Here is a 15,588-nt window from a genome sequence, read left to right as displayed (position 1 = left end):
TTGTGTGCGGCCCCCGGCGGATTTTTCTGTGGGTCAGCAGCCCCCAACCCATCAAAGGCTCCCCAGTCCTGCTTTACAGTGATGGACCACAGAGCGGGTATGGTCTTCTCTAACAGAGAACGTAGACAAGACTCAAAAATACTCCCTTGGGAAGCTGTAACGTGCCTCACACGCTAGAGTGAATCACAGAGAGAGACAAAGCAGGCTGCTCCCTACATCAGAGCCCCTGGCCTGCAAGGAAGACCAGAAGCCCCCCATGAGCCTTGCAGGTGCCAGTGTATAATTTTGATTTAGTTTTCAATTCACCACAATAAGTACCTAGGCAAGAGAAATTCCCTCAGGAGACCAAATTTCTGTGAGCTGCATCCCTGCTCCCCACCCCTGAAACACTGGGCATCCCCATCCCCCCACCCACCCCCACGCACAAAAGAGCCCACGGGGGTTGCTTTGGGCTCCTGTGTGGGTGGGGGCGGGGGAGGCGGGGTGGGCATGAGGGGGTCGATTTGTCATGAGCCATCTCTCACAGCAAGGGGAGTACAGTCATTCCTCATTGAACACTAGAGATCTGGTTCAGAAAACGATCGTGTTAAGTGAAAACGTGTTCTACGGGGTCAATTTTCCCATTGAAAATGATGGAAAGGGTGGGGGTTGCGTTTCAAGCGGGGGTGTCTATTGGGACCGGGACATAAGGTTGGGGGAGAAAGGGGACTGGGTTACAGCAAGGAGGGAAGGAGTTTGGCTCTGGGGAAGGGAAGGGGAGGAGAAGGGAGGGGGATTGGGTTGGGGGTGTGTCCCTGTGATGGGTCTGCCAGGACCCGCACTGTGACTGGAGAGGGGGGGGTCGCCGGGGAACGGCGCAGCAAGCGGCGAACTCTCCGCCGCTTTGCAGGGAGGCGGGGGAAGCCCCGCACAGCCGCTGGTGACAGGCCGGCTGGGGAAACCCAGCCACCGGCCTGCAGTTGGGGGCGGAGGAGAGGGGGCAAGGCGTCCGGTGAAGGGGAGTCAGCAGGAAACGGCGAATCTTCCGCCGCTTTGCAGGGAGGCGGGGGAAGCCCCGCGCAGCCGCCAGCAACGGGCCGGCTGGGGAAATCGTGTTATTCCGGGGGTGGTCGTGTAATTCAAAAAAGGTTCCCTAAAAAAAAAAAAATCGTGCGATCGCGAAAACGTGTTAAGGGCGTGTTAAATGAGGAATTACCGTAGGCTCCAACCCCGTCCCTCCCTGCTTCTCTTGGGCCGAAGAGAGACCCAGGCCGGGTGCCGAGCGGGTACCGGCGGAAATGGAAGGTACTGGACCAACCCCTGCCGCTTTCAAGGCGTGCCAGTGGCAGACAGCAGGGGGCAGTGGTGGGTAAGGGACAAGCCCCCGGGGCAGCTGTGCTGGTGGAGAGGCGACTCCCATGCGCGGTGGCTGGGTCCTAGCGATGGGGGTGGGGGTGCCCAGCTTTCCTACAGGCAGGACCGCCCGGAGCTGGAGAGCTCATGGGGCCTTCTCCATGCGGCTGTGACCTGGCTGGAACGCCGGGCCCTGCCCGTGGCAGCCTCAAAGCGGGGGCTAGCGACAGCCAGGCTGGCTCAGACTCCATCCACCCGGCGCCCTTCCCTGCAAGTGCTTAGCCCCAGGGGCACTCCGCTGCTGCCCCCCATCCGCAGGGCCAGGGAGACAGAACTCCGGGAAGCCCTGTGGCCTCTCCTCCTCCGTGGGGCCGGGTCAGTGCGGGAGAAGGGGCTCTGCCTCTCCCCAGAGGGCACCAGCGGCTCCCACATTCACTAGGGCAGGCCCCAGATCACAAGGGAGCCCGCGTGAGTGCCTTGCCCCACAGGCCGGCCCCTGGGGTCTGTGCTCTAGGCGCTCGGCCAGACGAGGCCACGGTGAATGTGTGGTGCATAGACCCCTCGTCCCCAGCAGCGGCTTCCCCTGGGTGGTGCTGAAGCGGAGTAGCCTGGGACCAGCCCCCTCCCAGCTGGGGGTGGAGATAGGGGGTTGACCCCTGTGGCAGCCATGAAGAGGGCAGATATCCCTGTGGCTGTGGCACAGGACTGGCTCTCAGGAGAGCTGGCCTCCGCCACCGAGCCCCTGCGTGATTTTGGGTCAGTCACTTAATGTCGCTGGGCCTCGGGTCTCCTCTGTAAAATGGGGGTGACGCTACTCCCTAGCTCCACCCCTTTGCCTGCCTGGATTGCAAGTCCGCTGGGGTCAGCCCTTTCTCTCACGAGGCGTCTGTGCCGCGCCCTCGGGTCCCCTGCGCTCAGCCAGGCCCGCCAAATGCCACTGAAATACAAACTAGGGGTGCAAACCCTTGGAGCAGGTATTTCACGAGCCCTCCCAGATGTGCAGCTGCACAGACCTGTCCCAAGGCGGCGGCGTGAACACACGGTGCCCCTGCAGCCGAGACGCCAGGCAGGCTCGCTCCGGCGTGAGTTTCTGGTCCTTGAAAAGCATTTGGTGGCCGGGTGCTGCCGTGTGATAACTGAGGGCGCCATCTGTGATCTGCTGGCCCTGCATTAATATGTCGGTTGAGCTTCACAGCAGGAAGTGAGCGAGCAGCTGGAGGGAAGACTCTGCAGGGCCATGCCTCAGCGCCTGGCGGGGAGACCCTACCCCCAGACCCAGCCCAGACACTGAGACCATATGTCAGGCTGGGCGCCTGCAGAGTTGCAGGACACTAGAGAATTGAGAGGTTGCTCTTGATTCGGCAGTCAAGGAAGCTATTGCCAAGAAGGTGAGCAGACAGTACTGGTAGGCATGCCTGGGCCCCGTTACAGGGTGGTAGGGCTTTACGCCAGACTGCTGGTTGAAAAATCCAGGGATTTTAAAAATCCCTGTTCCCAAACTGGAGGGTGTACCCCTTGGGGGGCATGAAGAAATTCCAGGGGGGCCGTGAGGTGACCCAGCCCCCCCACCCTCAATCGCCTCCAAGTTTTGCTGCTATTTTTGTTTTTCATCCCTGGTCTGTTCCTTTTTTGTTTCTCAACAAGTTTTGTTGCTATTTTTTGGAGGGGGCCTGAGGGTTTCTCAAAAATCAAAAAGGAGGCGTGATGCTGAAAAATTTGGGAATCACTGGTTTAGAGTAAGGAGTCCACATACTTCAAGGGCAAGTCAAGGTAAAAAGGCTGGTCAGTCCTGGGGAGAAAAGAAGGGGAAAAGCTGCAATTTATACCTTTGCTAGACACTCAGGGTATGTCTACACGACAGAGTTTTTTTGGAAAAACGGTGTTTTTTCCGAAAAAAATGTGAGTTACGTCCACGCTGCAATCACATTCTTTTGAAAGAAAATGGAAAGAACAGAGGGTTTTTTTCCGACATTGGTAATCCTCATTCTACAAGGAAGAAGCCTTTTTCTGAAAGAGCTCTTTCGGAAAAAGGCGTGTGTGGACGGGGAGGAGAGAGATCTTTTGGAAGAAGAGGGAAGAGGAAAACGCCCGGGTGCCCTGGTGGCCACTGCGTCCATAGCAATCACAGCGTACATGTGAGGGAGCATCCATTCAGTGTGGACGCTATCTGTCAAAAAAGCAGATCGCTTTTTTGATGCGCTTTGGTCACTCTCTTTCGGAAGAAGTTTTTTCGGAAGATCTCTTCTGGAAGAGCTTCATCCGAAGGAAGCCTGCAGTCTGGACGTAGCCTCAAAGGCTATGTCTACACTAGGGCGCTTACGGCAGTTTAGTGAAGACTCGCACTGCTGTGCCGAGGGTTAATCCACGTCTCCGAGAGGCAGTAGCTGTGTCCAAGGGAGGTGTTAGCTAGGGCAACAGAGTAATTCTTCCATTGCCCAAGTGCTGGTCACATTGGGGATTGAGATCGGCATAATGATGTCTCTCAGGAGCGTAACTTTTCCACGCCCCTGAGAGAGGTAACTATAGGGTTGCAAATTACAGATGGAGAGCAGGGCTCAAGACATTGGAGGCCTGACCCTGTAAGGCATGGCCAGTCACTGCTGTCCTGTCCACACATCTCTGTGACTTTACAGAGGTCTGGCAAAAGGTAGCATGGCCTGCTGGGTAGCCAATGGAGGAGGGCTGGGTTCTGTTCCTGGCTCAGCTGCTGATCTGCTAATTAATTCATTTCATGTCTCCCTGCCTCAGTTTCCCCTCCTGCACATTGTCTTGTCTATTTAGAGCCGTGGTCACCAACCAGTAGATCGCGATCTACCGGTAGATCTCAAGTATCAGAGGGGTAGCCGTGTTAGTCTGAATCTGCAGAAGCGATGAGGAGTCCTGTGGCACCTTATAGACTAACTGAAGTGTAGGAGCATAAGCTTTCGTGGGCAAAGACCCACTTCGTCAGATGCATGCATCTGACGAAGTGGGTCTTTGCCCACGAAAGCTTATGCTCCTACACTTCAGTTAGTCTATAAGGTGCCACAGGACTCCTCATCGCTTCGGTAGATCTCAGAGGCTCTAAGAGTAGTGTAGTAAGTTGAGGGTCAGTAACGAGTCAGCAGGCCTAAACAGAGGCCTGTAGCATGAAAATAGCAACAGGCCTGCAATCTAGTGAGCAAGACTTTGGTTCAGTAACAGGAGCCAAGAAAGAGGCCCTATTGATAACTGTGCGATTGTGTAAGTTAGGTCGAGCATGGAAGGACACAGGGAGGCACTGGATACAGACTGTAAGCAAAAGGGGAGTAATGGAACATCTTAATAAGAAATGTCTTGATACAAAAACTCCCTAAAAACTAATGCACAGACCGACCTAGGTTCAGGACTGGGTCGAAATTGACAGCATGAAGGATAGTAAGTAAGCTCCCCTTCCATAAGGTGAGGGGTGGTAACTAGGCAACAGAGGGTGGTAACCTGGTGCGTAAAGAAATGATGTAAGTTGTTTGTACTTGTCTATAAAAGGACACCGCAGAGGGTGCTCTCCGACCGACCTTGGGGGGTGGGGGGTGCACTAGGCGCCTGAACGGCAGGTGTCATTGCCTAAACTTACAGAGTGCACAGTAGCTTAACTTTGACTAAGTGCTGTTAATATCTGTTCTATGGCAATAGGCCTGCCCGGTGTTGGTACCTTGTCAGCGCGGGCCTGTAGCCAGACACAAAACCCCATCTTGTTTTTCCACGAGCCCCATCTTGTTTTTCCCCCCCCCAGAGAGCAAGAGAAAGGCAGTCAGCCTTTGATGCCCTGGGAATGCAGGTGTGCTGCCTGTCCCTGACTCTACCATAAACAGAAACCAGACAGTAAATGGGCAAGCTGACGACCCGGGGCCTCCCGTCGCCCTGATGGCTAGTACCAGTAATTGACACGCCTGCACTGTCCCAGAGAGGAATCTTCGCCCATCACATACCAGAGGTGCCCATTGTCTGCATTTTTCCCAGGTGTAAATTATGCTTTGCACCCTTCGTGGGAAACTTGGTGTTCAAAGCCATTTTTCCTAATTGGCCACTTGAAACCAGGAAGAAGCCTACATGACCCAAGGGGTATAAAAGAGGTTCAGCAGCCCACCCCATTTGAGCTCCAATCATCTATACCTGCTGGCAGGTATTGATTGTCTCCCGAGGTCTGTGGGACGCCCAACCTCGCCCTACTTCTTCCCAAGGGATTGAGAGAAAGACGCTGGCCACGCCAAGTCTGGAACGCAGGGGTGAGAATATATACCTGCTATCTGTCTATTTTGCATGCATTTAATAAGAGCTCAGAGAACCAAAGGGTTTCATGGTACCTGTAAGTGACTTATTAGTGTAATTTCTGTCCTGTCCTTTGTAGTGTCTGTGTTATCTGTAACACACTAGTAGCATTTAACAGCTAAGTTTACCCTGTAACAATAAAATAGTAACTGTTTAAGCTTTAACCTGACTCCTTCAGTTGCTGTAACAGAACCAAGCACAATTTAAAAGAACTTCAGCCGGTCATAAGGGATTCACTGCCCTGACCGTCGGCTGACAGGGCCATAGTGCCCAGTGGTGTCACATTGTACCGATCTCTGTTACCAACTGGTAGAGCTTCGCATTTGACAATAAACCTGCTCGATTGATTTCAAACCTGGCCTGCAGCTGTCGTTTCCGGGGCCTCTCAGAGATCTCTTGTGTTGACCCAAGTGCACGGGGTCTAACGCTCTAGTTAAAGGGCGTACCGATTGTTACGCATGCAGCCGAGAGTTTAACAACGGAGTAGGGGTCCTGTCAGGAGCGCGCCAGGACAACCCTGACCAGACAACGCTGACACTGACAGTCCAGACCACTGAAGGTACTGAGGTACGAGAACACTGAGGTACGACAAGTAGCTCTTGAGCCCTCTCTGAACTGCGTGCCTGCGCAGTACATTTACGTTAGATTTCCTCATTTGAGGAGCAGCTACTCACCACGCAACAGCACAGGTGAGTAGCTGCGAGGAATGGTGGGAGCTGGGAGGTCGGGAGGGCTGAATCACCCCAGCAAGCTGACTGTGGCTTTTAGCTTAAAGAGGCTGCCCTACGCTCCAGCTGATCGGTGGCTTCTCCTCTGCGCCTGCCCATGTGAAGCTTGGTGCACCCTGGCTGAGCACCATGGCCAGCTGGCCGGGCAGCTGCTTCTCTTCCCTCCAGGCTGGCTGCCCTGTGCTCAGCCCAGAGAGGCTGCATCTAGCTCCAGCTGTAGTGGAGCAAGCTTTCCAGGCTGAGTGCAGGATCACAGATGCCCATCTGATGGACTGTATACGACTAGCAATCTCAGACTACAACCCAGACTTCAAGACACTGGCAGATACTGTTCAGTCACAGGTGTCACACTGAGACTTTGTTATTGGAAGAAAAAATATAGAATTATCAATACTTGATTTTAGATTTACAAAATAGCAGAGAACAGAATGTATCATTGTAAATGCTTCATTTGACATTTAAATAGCATGAATTAAAAACAGACCATTTATTTCATAACTATAAACATGTGATTTTAATTTTATATATTGCATAATTTAAAAATAAACTGTTTAACAGAGTGTATAAGGGCTGGGGATAGCAAGAGATGGACAGGAGACTAGAGAGGGCGGGGCTTCAAGGAAGGGGCGGGGCGGTAGATCTTCGCCTGTTCTGAGACTTAAAAAGTGATCTTGGGTGTAAAAAGGTTGGAGACCACTGATTTAGAGTGTCAGCTCCTTGGGGGAAGATTTCTGCTGTGCCTAAGCTGACAAGGCCTTCCCCTTGGGGGTTGCTACAAAGAATACTTCTGTTTTCTGCTCTTCACTCGACTTCCTTCATCTTGACTCTCTGGCTGCTTCTCAAGGCTCTTCCCCTCCGCGATTTGCTAACCCCCGAGTAAACAGGTTACAAAAGTCTTTTCTTTCCACACCGTTCCCGGCTTTCGCGCTTGCACAAAGCCTTTCTCTGAAGCGTTAGGAAACACGAGGCTGGCTACGCCCTTTACAGCGTGTATGTGTGCAGGGGTGGCTGCCAGCAACGGGCGCCCTGGGCGAACCATGCAATCGGCACCCCCGCCTCCAAACCCCTCAATGATCTGCGCTCCATTTAACTTGGCACCCTAGTTCGCCTATATGGACGGGCCACCCCATGTGTGTGTGTGTGTGTGGGGGGGAGGGGGTCATTTGACCGGCTCTGGATTGCGAAACCACGGACTCACCACGATGCTGCAGAAACAACTTCAATGCATTTTCAAAGCAGAAGTGGGGGAGAGTTAAGCAATTCTGGGAGTGCAGCTGCAGGCTGGCAGCTTCTGCTGACGGGCTTCAAAATCTGGGTTTTTCCCCCTACACCCTCCAATCTGCTGAGTTGGCCTGACCTTCCCTCTCTGCTACTTGGGTGTAAATCAGGAGCAAAGACGCTGAAGAGAAGGCCTAGCAAGGGTGCAAATGGAGAGAGAAGCAGGCTCGGGACCATCAGGTAAACCGCAGCTGGCAGTCACTGCGGCTTTCCTGGTCTTATCATCATCATCAACGTCACTTTCAGCCATTCGGCTACAGCATGACCCCGCGTTTGCACACACGACCCAGAACCCCAGAACCTGGCTCTGCCCAGCCCAGCTTGAGATCAGTACCTTCAGAACCTAAAAATTCCACACCTCTTAACCGTACGACCGCTCCCCCAGCCTGTCTGCTTGTCCCACCCTCCTGTTACGCTTCATCTTCCCAACGGGCAGGGTCTGTTGTTTATTACACGTCTGTACCACGCCTGGCCCGCTCTTGGAAGCGTTGAGACACTGTTGCTTAACGCAGATAACATCTTCCCAGACAAGAGACGGCCTTTGTGCTACTTACTCACTCCCTACCTGCTGGCCTATGCAAAAGAGGGGTTTCTAGGCACCACCTCCGTTTCGCCCCCACATCTGCTGGATGCAGCTGGCCCTGGCTGCCTCACAGAGCTAAAATAACCAACACTCGGAACATGATCCTGCCTTGATTGTTTTTAATCAGAACTCTCCAGCGATTTCAGCTGGGCGCCGCGCAGGTTGAAAACCAGCACTAGTGTTGCCTCCTGGGGTCTGGATGGGCTTGTGTAACCCACACACCTACTGGGTGTGGTGCAAGGGAAAGGGAGAGTGTTCTGCAACCTTAGCTGAGAGCCAGCTGGCTTTTCACTCAAGTGATAGTGCAGGGGTGGGGAACCTAGGGCCCAGATACAGCCACCAGCTTGCCTGGATCCAGGCTCTGAGGCTCTGGGCTCCCTCCTAGCACTCGGGGCCCACTCTGTGTGCATAAAATCAACTAGCCTGGCCCACCCCAGGCTCTGGGGTGCATGGGGAGTGTCTTTCTCCTTCTCAGTAGGGGGGTGGATTGGGGTTTTTTTTTTGCTACTCTCATGTGTGTGGTCCCCGACTGAGTTTTCTGTGGGCCAGCAGCCCCTGAGCTAAAAAAGATTCCCAGCCCCGTGGCAGAGGCTCATGCCCTAAGCTCCTGAGGTGCCCCAGTTTGGTTCCACCCAGGCACTGCACTTGCAACAGTTCAGATGCTAATTCAACAAGATCCATTTCCTCCTCCCCCCCTTAGAAGAGTTTACTGACTCTGGATCTATCTGTACCTAGTCCAGCGAGGCATTTCCAGCCTCTCGAAGGCAGGGGAGAGTAAATGGTTAAGATCATCGGGCATCATTCTCTAGGAAATGTCTTAGGTTAATATTCTTTTCCTCCCGCACACACCCATTCTAATATCGTCAATTCACAGACACTTACCTTCCTTCCTCCCCCCCCCCTGCATCCCCCTCCTGTTCTGCAATGTGATTTGTCCTTTTCATATTTGTTCATTTTTTTAATTGTATCCTTTGGTATATATGGTTGTGACTACTTTCTTCCGCTATTTGATCTGAGGAAGTGTGTCTGGCCCACGAAAGCTCATCATCTAATAAACCATCTTGTTAGTCTTTAAAGTGCTACATTGTCCTGCATTTTGCTTCAGCTACCCCAGACTAACACGGCTACATTTCTATCACCATTCTGTAAGCACAGTTAACAACACACGAGGGCCGTGAACAGATAACAGTTAACGGTGGCCGGGGAGCAGCTCTCCGTCCATTTAATATGTGTAACCCTTCTGCCGGGTAGGCCTTGCAGTAACCAGGGCTGGGTTCAATATCTTGGGGTCAATCTCACAAAGAACCGGCTCGAGCCCCCACCCAGTGATCTGGGAAATTCACGCACCCCTGGGCGCCTCTGAGAGGCAATGCTTCCCCACTCGCAAGCACTGAGTCTGAGTGTAGGAAAAGAACATTTAATGAAACAGAGGAAGAATTCATACGGCATTAGCTTGGGGAAAACACCACAAACAGAGTTCATAACCCAAACATGAGTCCCCACCCCAGCCAAGATTCGCCCGAAGTCCACCGACTCCCCAAAAGTCTCTGTCCCCACAAGTCTCTGTGCCACCCAGAGTCCCAAAGTTCACCCGCAGGGTTTCACCTCCCAACCTGGGTAGAAATGGGGGTGGGGAGATAGATAGGGGACACCTTCTACGAAACTCTGCCACGCTTCACCAGCTGTCTCGTCCCACACCTCTGGACACTCCACTGGGCACCTGTCGCCGCTTCTCGCCTGCCGCCGCTCCACGCCACGCCACTGGTCGCCGCTCCTCGCCTGCCGCCGCTCCACGCCACGCCGCTGATGACCGCTCCTCGCCTGCCGCCGCTCCACGCCACGCCGCTGATGGCCGCTCCTCGCCTGCCGCCGCTCCATGCCACGCCGCTGATGGCCGCTCCTCGCCTGCCGCCGCTCCATGCCACGCCGCTGATGGCCGCTCCTCGCCTGCCGCCGCTCCATGCCACGCCGCTAATGGCTGCTCCTTGCCTGCCGCCGCTCCACGCCACGCCGCTAATGGCTGCTCCTTGCCTGCCGCCGCTCCACGCCACGCCGCTAATGGCCGCTCCTCGCCTGCCGCCGCTCCACGCCACGCCGCTGATGGCCGCTCCTCGCCTGCCGCCGCTCCATGCCACGCCGCTGATGGCCGCTCCTCGCCTGCCGCCGCTCCATGCCACGCCGCTAATGGCTGCTCCTTGCCTGCCGCCGCTCCACGCCATGCCGCTAATGGCTGCTCCTTGCCTGCCGCCGCTCCACGCCACGCCGCTAATGGCCGCTCCTCGCCTGCCGCCGCTCCATGCCACGCCGCTAATGGCCGCTCCTCACCTGCTGCCGCTCCACGCCACGCTGCTAATGGCCGCTCCTCGCCTGCTGCCGCTCCACGCCACGCCGCTGATAGCCGCTCCTCGCCTGCCGCCGCTCCATGCCACGCCGCTCCATGCCACGCCGCTAATGGCCGCTCCCCGTCCGCTGTCACACCACGCCACTCCGCTGATGGCTGCTCTTCACCTGCCACCGCTCCACACCAGGCCACTGGTCGCTGCTCCTCGCCTGCCGCCACTCCACGCCACGCCGCTAATGGCTGCTCCTCGCCTGCCGCCGCTCCACGCCACGCCGCTAAGGGCCGCTCCTTGCTTGCTGCCGCTCCACGCCACGCCGCTGATGGCCGCTCCTCGTCCGCCACTTTACTGGCCGCAGTAGGTCTGGCTCTCAGCCAAACCAGTGATTTCAGCTCAGTGATTTCAACTCTCAGCCAAACCAGTGATTTCAGCTCTCAAATGAATCCAGCTTTCACTGGACTAGCAAACAAAAAGACTCCTCAGGGAGCCTGCTTTAGGTCTGTCCTTAAAACAAAGGGGGAAAGGTGCAGGCTGGGCTACTCTTATAGCTCACACCTGGTAGGTGTGAAGCAGGCTGACTCAAGTCCTTTAACCCTTTCCCCCAGCTCTGTTCACTCAACTCTGGAAGGGAGGAGGCTTGTTCTTCCGAGACCTCTTACCATGATGGTGGTGTCTCTTCTGCAAGCACTGGTGGCATGTTTTACAGTTCCCACATTTAGGGGTAGCATGATTAGTTACCCCCACAACAGTCCCAAATTATATACAATTCTCCACATTCCATTCCAACACTGACCCTCCATCAGCCCTGGCTGAATGGGATTTACATAGCCACACCTTGGATTCTCTCCTGAGCAGTATTTACATGTCAACAGTTAACAGTTAATTACCTTGTAGAGCTAAACAACTGGGCTACGTCTACATTGGCCCCTTTTCCGGAAGGGGCATAGTAATTTTTGAAATCGCAATAGGGAAATGCACGGGGGATTTAAATATCCCCCGCGGCATTTAAATAAAAATGTCCGCCGCTTTTTTCCGGCTTTTAGAAAAGCCGGAAAAGAGCGTCTACACTGGCCCCGATCCTCCGGAAAAAAAGCCCTTTTCCGGAGGATCTTATTCCTACTTTGAAGTAGGAATAAGATCCTCCGGAAAAGGGCTTTTTTTCCGGAGGATCGGGGCCAGTGTAGACGCTCTTTTCCGGCTTTTCTAAAAGCCGGAAAAAAGCGGCGGACATTTTTATTTAAATGCCGCGGGGGATATTTAAATCCCCCGCGCATTTCCCTATTGCGACTCGTGAAATTAACATGCCCCTTCCGGAAAAGGGGCCAGTGTAGACGTAGCCTTTCAGTGTAAGTGTGCGTGAACAAAACCACAAAGGGAGAATTGAGAAGTCCAATTTTCACAGTACAATATGGCAGCACGACAGGAAGCAAGTGTTAGCCCTCGAGACTATTTAGAATATAAACATGCCCAAACCCGGCAAGTTGCTACTAAAAAGGATGGCTATCCAATAGCGGTATCAGAAAAGGATTTGAACAAGTGGTGGTCAGAACCAAAAAAAAGATAAGACCAAGAAAGCAGTGATAACTGTGTTAAACATCCTTACGCTAAAGGAAAAGAAAATTAAAGCCCTGCAGGAAGAGATTAATGCCCCAAAGCATAATTCCTCTTTTAGCAGTGAGCCATGTAATCCACACACTTCAGCAGCTCTGTGCCAGGAGGATGTGAAACAGGGAGGAACCAATCTTGCAGTTCCCGCACCCATACCAACCGTGTTACCTCAGTTTGTATGTTATATGTTTATTGATTGTGCGGATGGGAAGGTGTAGTGCTATGAGTGCTGTCCTGACCCGACTAAGGCAGTGAATCGAGCTATCAATGCTAATTCGAACTAAGGAAGCCTGCCATAAGGGGGGGTTCCCGCCTTTTCCCTACTTGCACATGGTACTAGTGCTCTGCACCCCATTCTAATTCTTTGCACTCAGTACCAAATAGCAGCACACGGTTCAGAATGTTATGTACCCCACCCGCAAAAGAGAGCACTCAGCCCCTTGGGAATCTTCCCACTGGAGAGAGCTAAAAATACCCCGGTTCAGTGGCAGTTGGGTTCCCTTTTTTCTTTCTTTTCCTACCTGGGTACCAGTACGTGCGGTTCTGTGTATGTCCCTCTGTTGTAGTATGAATGGTAGGGTGAATGAGTGAGAGAGCGAGAGAGTGATAGCGTGAGACTGGACGGTGTAAGGTTGGTGTGAGTGTGGGGGGTATTTTGGGTTTGCCTATTACCTGTGGAGAATTCCCGGGGATTACCGGCTACATCCCATTGGGCTACCATCAAGGAGCGGAAGGCCTTTGATCCATAGTCCATTCCTCACCCGCTGCCCGACTAGAAGGCCAGATCCTGTGACATCGCGGGATCTCCTCACAGTTCCTCTGCCACGGCTTCCAATTAGCTACGGCATTGAGGTCGTGAGCATCTCCTCTGCCTTAGGCCACGAGAGTGTGTGTAAAGTACAACCTTATTGTGCCTAGGGGGTCTTCACTGTCTGCTTTATTCCCTGGGATTTGGGTATTAAATTGTTGTTACATGCTGTTCTCTATTTTAAATTTACAATTGTTCTGTATTTTAACCTTACAATACAGGCAGTCCCCGGGTTACGTACAAGATAGGGACTGTAGGTTTGTTCTTAAGTTGAATTTGTATGTAAGTCGGAACTGGTACATACTGTAGGGGAAACTCTAGCCAAACATTTCTCCAGAGCTCAGTTTTATTCTCCCACACCTCACTTCCCTCAGTCCTTTATTCTCAAGATGAGGTGTCTGCTGAGAAAAGCCGCTCCGCATCTCCCTGGTCTGCTGGGGGGGCGCTAGCTTCGCGTCTCCCTGGTCTGCTGGGGGGAAGCAGCTAGTGCGGGGTTGCCTCACCCCGTTTGTAAGTAGGGATCCGATGTAAGTCGGATCCATGTAACCCGGGGACTGCCTGTATATGGTTTGGCCCCAAATTAAGACTCGAAGTTTCTTTTGTTTGGAAAACCACACGCCGGTGACAGATACAGCCACAAGCAATCGGCCTCAGGCGATCCTGTCTTCTGGGACTTGGGACATTTACCATCTGTAATATAAGTCAGAGCGTGTCCAATATTAAATTCTAAATTAATCGTTACTGCGTCCCAGGGTAACAACCGCACCTCCCTTGTATCCCTCATTATATCCGGATCCTCCAGAAAAAGCACAGATGATAGTTACAAAGGGCCAAACCACTTTTATGGCCCCAATTAAGACACGGACTCGGCGAGTCCGAGATGTAAATGAGCAGGGCGAACAGGTCCGAGGATTCCACTCCGAGACTGTCTCGGTGTATCACCCATTTACATCCTTAGAGAAACAAGCTTTTACAGCCGAGTTGCCTGATTTGAAGCGAGACCATAAGAATACTGAATTTTGGAACAAACTGGAAAGCATGGGGGAAATGCACGGGTTACATAAAAAGGATCAACACATTCTGATTAAATGTAAATGTCCCAAGGATGTGTGGGAAAATCTGGAGGACCGATGGAGAACTGGGGTCTAGGCTGAGGAGCCTACCCCGGACCCTGAACACCCCGGGCAAGATCTCGCAAACAATCAGGAAGGAACATTAGCAGAGTTCAGAGCCGCCCTCTCCCTTGCTCTGGGGGTACGCACCACCAGTTGGGGAGCATTGAAATTAGTCACACAACAGAAGGAAGAGCCAGTCACTACCTACGCAGAAAGAATATGGACCGCCTTCCGCTCCTGCTCTGGTCTCGATGGTGTAACAAATAGAGACCATGAAGCATTTTTACAGCTCTTAACGGAAGTGGTAAGGACAAGAGGGAAACTGAGGCATGCCACTGTTGGGGAGGGCTAGCAACTCAGAGGTAATTCAAGGGAGTGGAAGGTCACGAGTACCGATGAAGTGCCCTTGTTCTCGGAAAATTGCAGCTCACTCGCCCATGGAAGTGGTAAGGAACTAGTTGTAACCGGTTACCCTAGCGGATCTTAGGCAGTATTTTAAATTAGAATGGGCCACCCCGACGGGGGTAGAAATGTTTTCTTGTCTTTCAGATCATCAGAAAGCGCTGGTGCCAGCTGAAGAAAAACAACAAACAACAACACAAAACCATGGTTCTGTGTCATGACAAAATAAGTTCGTGTTCTGTCCAAGTTTGTCTTGTGTGTCTTAATTGTAATACGTATTGCAAATATTGTTGTGTGTAGGATATTGTTTTAATGAAAGGATAATTTGAGTAAAGCAGAAGCATGAATTTAAACCAACAAAAGTAATAATTGGACCCAATCAATTGGCAACTCTAAACTTAGTGAATTGGCAACTTTAAAATTCAGGGAAAGGATAATAGTTTGGTAATTGTTTAGGCTAGGAGAATGTTAACAATGTCTCCACAGGTGAACAAAAAAAGGAACTGGAAGGAAGCAAGGAGTGCATCACGTGAACCGAAGGATGGGAGACGGGTACCAGCCCCCTTCCCCATCAGATTGGTTTTGCTTTAATGGCCACACAAATAAAATATTCAGCTTCTGCAAATTTGCACACCAACCATAAAGTGATTTGGCCAGAGATAATAAGAAATCTGTAAAAAACAACACGGGCAAGAGGGACATCAGCATATTTAAGTAAAGATGCCCACAACAACGAGGAAACTAGTAACCTCACCCACCATTGCAATAACAGCTACTTGCCCTGCTACTCATTGGTGCCTGATGCCTTAAAAGGCCTCAAGAATGATGGAATTCCATGGGTTATCAATTAAACATCTGAGAACCATGCTTGGTGCTATAAGAGAAACAGTGACTCTAGTCAACGTAACCTCCTTCAAGTCACATACATAGAACAAATACACACTAATAGCAATGGGGAGTACACGGCCTTGGGCCTCCTCTCAATCACACATAATTATTTTGTTTATTGTAACACATGAACACTAGGAGGACAAAGAATACACAGTCCTCTGAGTTAAAGTTTGTATGGAATATTGTGGGAAAGAAGCTAAACACTAACATCAGGCCA

This window comes from Pelodiscus sinensis, chromosome 2 (genome assembly GCF_049634645.1).
Source record: "Pelodiscus sinensis isolate JC-2024 chromosome 2, ASM4963464v1, whole genome shotgun sequence".
Lineage (NCBI taxonomy): Eukaryota > Metazoa > Chordata > Testudines > Trionychidae > Pelodiscus > Pelodiscus sinensis.
This window is presented reverse-complemented; position numbering follows the sequence as displayed.